This window comes from Centruroides sculpturatus, unplaced genomic scaffold, assembly GCF_000671375.1.
Source record: "Centruroides sculpturatus isolate CEXI.00-Female unplaced genomic scaffold, Cexi_2.0 scaffold289, whole genome shotgun sequence".
NCBI lineage: Eukaryota > Metazoa > Arthropoda > Arachnida > Scorpiones > Buthidae > Centruroides > Centruroides sculpturatus.
Genome location: NW_019384529.1, coordinates 52,700 through 57,954, shown reverse-complemented (window position 1 = coordinate 57,954; position 5,255 = coordinate 52,700).

Below are 5,255 nucleotides of genomic sequence, written 5' to 3'. Positions count from 1 at the left end.
ATGTTATCTCTCTGTTATTATGTATAATACATACATAATAACAAAGCACGTGCTTTGATATATCTCTGTATATAACCTGATTATGCTCTGTCGGTATCCGGAGTAAATGAAGTTAAAGATAGAGATAAAAATGCAGTCAATAATCGAGCATTGTCGGATAAAAATACAGAATGTCTTGTTGGTGCATGAAATCTGAAAGACTCCATTGCAACACTTTTTTAGCATCGATTTTTTAAGACTGAAAAGTTTGAAATAATTAACTTTGTACCAGTTTTTCACTCACAAAGGTTTAGTTGATAAGCTTTGCACTAAGTGACTTGTCTGTAAGCTGAAAAGTTCTGGACTTCCACATATATATTTACATTATGACAAAAAAAACTTTTTAAGAAATATTTGTAATTAATAAACACATTATTATTTAATTTAAAAATATATATTACTAATTTAAATAATTATGTAATAAAGTAAAAAATTTTTTATAGTTTTTTTTTTGTCTTTAAACACTTCTGTCACCAAGCTCTTGTTTTTTAATCATTCTTAATTGTAATTAAAATTTCCTAGTAATTAATGTGATTATTGTGATTTTAACTCAGGATGTGGATATAAAGTAACTTACTTTAAATGAGCAATTATTTATTGTGAAATTGTCACAATGCCAAGCTGCAATTTTTAATCATATTTTTAATTTATTTAATTTAAAATATATGCTCTCCACCTCAAATTAGTACTGTAGAGTCTTGTCCCTGTAAATCATACTTTTCTGTTAGAAATGGAGTCATGCTTGTCATCTATTTAACTCCTTTCAGGGAAAACTTTTTGAATTGAAATAATATGACAGAAGTTCATATATAGTTAATTGAGCCTCCTGCTCCTAAGGTTTCTTTATCTGGTCTTAAATTTCATTTATCTAACACCATTCTCAAGATTAAGGAAAGGCAGCCAGGTGGATGACAGTGGGTATTTATAAGTCTACAATTTTTTAAATTGCAGCTCAATGAGCTATAGAGACGTGTCTTTTTTCATGAGAACAAAATTTATTTTGGGGGTAAGAAATATGTACAGATGGAGTATAACAAAATAATTGATAATTAATATAGTAAATTGTCTTCTGAGAAATGATGTTCTGAACAGTAAACATGTTAAGTTCAAAGGAAATAGAATTCATCAGGTAACACTGTCCATCATTCCATGAACAGTTTGTTTTTAATATCTAATATTTAACCAGTTTCAATCTTTAACATTTAATCAATAATTCCTAATTCAGAAATAAAATTGCAATAAATTTGAAGATAGGCTAGTTCTATTTTCCCTTTTTCCTAACTTCCCTTAGAAATCGATGGTGAATGGCAATATGTTTAGATCGGGAATGGTAAATTGGGTTTTTTGCCATAAGTTGGGAACTTTTGTAAATGACAGCTTTTTGTGTTCCCAGTAAAACTATTATTTTATTTATAAGTCTTCATACATGTATGGTCTCTTTTGATGTTTCTGCTAGTGCTACATACTTGACAAAGAGGTCTTGTTGCTTGTTTGCTTTCCAGCTGATGACTGCATTTGCCAATTTGAAAACAAATACTGTATAAGATTTTCTATCTTCATCTGCACCCCAGTGTCTTTAAAGTCTGTTAGAGGTTTTACCTTTTTCTTAAATACAAGTCATTTTCTAACACTTTAAGTACCATAATACTTGTTTTCATGTTCTCTAATGCTGTTTTATAGCTTGTATTAAATTTACTTAACATACTAACTACATGAGCAATATCTGGACACATTGAGATTGTGCAATACATTAATTCATTGAGATTTTGATAAGGATACTTTACAGTTTTATTGGAAAAACATTTTTCTGGGCCACTCTGTCCCATCAAAAAACATTCAAAAAAGGAAACTCAAATAGTACAAACAATTATTTATTGTGACATTGTCACAATGCTGGGCTGCAAGACTTCTGATTCAGATTGGAGGTTCCTATATAGTTAATTATGGTTAGTTAAGCTGGAAGCTTTCTAAATTTGATCTGCATTCTACTGGTGTCTTGCTCCTGTTCTTCATACTTCTCCTGATAAAGTCATACTAGTCATCTAACTCCATACTTGAAAAATTTTGAATTGAAATCATATGACTTCCAGTCTAGACTGGAAGTTTATATATACTTAATTGGGGCCACCAGCTCTAAGCTTTTCATATCTGGTCTCATTTTTCATCTATCTCTGTTCTCAAGAGTAAATGGACACACAGCTGACAGTGGGAGTTTATAGGTCTGCAATTTGAAAATTGCAGCCCAAATATATATTTGGAAACAGAAATTCAAGCAAGAACATGCAGTATTTTTCATTGAGCATCTTTACGAAGTTCAAATGTGTGGGCAATTTTTAAAAACTGTTCACACATTTGAATAAAAATTTTATTTTAAATTTTTTTAAGAATTAAGTATTCATTATAATTTATTGAGAATTTTTGCAGTAAAGAAATATTACATAATTTCATGATTGTAAAACAATTATATCTTTATTTTTTATGTATTTTTTACATAAATAAACAGGCAATTGAAAAATTTTTATACATCTTTAAAATTTTACTTTATTATGCAGTTATTATGCATAATAATATCTATAAGGGTGACATTTAAGTGAATGAATATCTGATGCATGTGCTCATGCATGCACACATGCACGCAAACACACAAGGTACATTATATTTTATCAGGTCATGTATTTTGTATGGAGACTTCAGCTCACTACAGTACTCTGTGTACAGTATAGTATTATCATCATTCTCAATTCATTTATGAATTTTGTAAAGCTGCATATTTTGTAATTTTTATTCATGTTTAAGTATATATATCATATTAACCTTATGAAGCTTTGCAAATATCAGAAACAGAATAGAACAGAATCGCACCAAAAAAGGTTTTCTCTAATAGAACTCCACCTGAAGAAAGTCCTAAGGTGGACCAAAAACTTTTGTGGTACGTTAAAAATATTTGCAAAGCTTCATAAGGTTAGTGTGATATAACTTATATATATTGTCAACTCTGTTTTGTTTATAAGATGGAATTTATTCATGTTTAAGTATTTTTCAGTTTTTAATTGTATGTTATATATCATTTGACATCATTTAAAATAGCAGTAAATGATACATTCTTAAAATTGATCTATTGTAAATAATTATAACAAACTATAACACCTACAGCAAATAATGACTTATTATTTAAATTAAGAAATTTGTATAGAGTATATAAGTTGATATTTTACATTATAGAGTTATTATTTATTTATATATTTTTCTGAAAAGTTTAAAAATTTCTTTCTAGAGTTGTTTGATTTATGAAATTTTTACAGTTTTATTGTATCATTAAGATAAAAAGCCAATAATAATTATGTAATGCATTGTATACTAAATCTCTAGCCTAAAAGAAAACATTTATTGTATCCTAAAGGACAAAAAAAAACAATAGCTATTCTCTTAAACTTGATGATACACTTATGCTACTAAAGTTAACAGCTTTTACCTATCATTTGGCAACTGATGGTCTGAGAACAATACATAGTATCATGTGCCAGCAGTTGACATGGCAATTAATATTTCTAAGGGATAATTGAAGCATGTATTTTTGCTATAAATAAAATAATAGATTGAGAAGAATACATCTGAAAAAATGTTTGTATTATATTTTAAATATTGTCTGATATCATTTTGTTTTAATTTTAATTTAGTAAATTTATTACAGATTTTTTCATTGACATAACTGGTAATGCAGTTGTTGTTGCGACTATGTTAAGTTGATCTTTCAGAGTTTTTTAAATTATTTAAATTAATTTAATTTTTGATTACTAATATTAATACAAGATGACAGCCTGACCATTTATTTTTAAATGAAGTTCATTAGCTGAATTATTCTTAATGGGCCGCAATTTTTAAAAATTGTAGATCTATAAATTCTTGTTGGCATTGTCTGTCTCTCTGTTCTTCCTTAATCTCAAACAAAGTTAGATAGATGAATGTCAAGACCAGATATGGAAAGCTTAGTGGCAGGCGGTTCCAATTAACTATATACAAACTTCTAATTTGGACTAGAAATCATATTACTTCAATTCAAAAATTTTCTTCTGAACAGAGTTAAGTAGATAACCAGCATGACCCCATAGTTAACAGGAAAAGTATGATGCACAGCAGTGTTTTTCAACCTTCTTGAATACGCGACCCCTTTACAAGTTAAAAAATTCTGGCGACCCTCTAGGACCATATTAAAACTATATCAGTGATTTTAAAAACTATGTATTTAATTTTCTTTCTGTTGAGACAAATTATTGTTGATTAAAATGAAAATTTCAGAAGAATCGACAATAATTTAACATACATAAAGTATGAAACTTCCTTTAATTATAACATTAGGCACAGGGAACTGTTGACTTTTTTTTTTTTTTTTTAGGATCTGAATTTTCAGCTTCTACTTTTCTGCTTTTTATTTCCTTTTGCAAATTAGCTCAACACTTTTTCCGCTATCATTTTCTGGGGTGGGCCATAATTCTCGCTGAAATTGTAGTTTTTTTAATATAGTGTAGGACCTACAAACACTTGTCTTTTTCTTTTACCCGCTACCCCCCGTGTAAGGCTTCGCGACCCACAGGTTGAAAAACAGTGATGTACAGTACATGGGGCAAGATACTAATGAAATTGTGATGAAAAATTGCAACCCAGCATTGTGAAAATATCACAATAAATAATTGCTCGTTATAATTTGATTAATGTTTTCATATACAGTAAAAACTACTTAGGCGACCACTTGCATTCGACGGGCACCTGTCAAAACGGGCAAAAATTTCTGGCGCGGAATAGTTTATCCAGAGTCTTCGTATAAGTTGCCTGTATTAAACGACCACCTGTGTAACGCGACCGCGGGCATCGATTTTTGGTCCGAAACAACATACAACACTTGTAATAAGCGACCACTTTCGCGAATATATCTGGTCTAAACTATTGTTCGAACCCATCTCAACAACGTTTTCCCCTCCTAATATAATCAATTAGTCTAAACTCTCATTCGAACCCATCCTGGGCACTGCTCCCACCCTTGAAATTAGATGCAGGTGTTAATAAATTAGTCTAGCAACAAAGGAAATTCATTTCAGTTTGTTGGAAAATGTCCGAAATGCAAAGTGCTGTCGTTAGAAGATCGTATTAAAGTTATCACAACAGCAATTAGCGGCGAAGTTTAACTGTGGGAAAACAAAATTTATTTTACCCTAGACCTA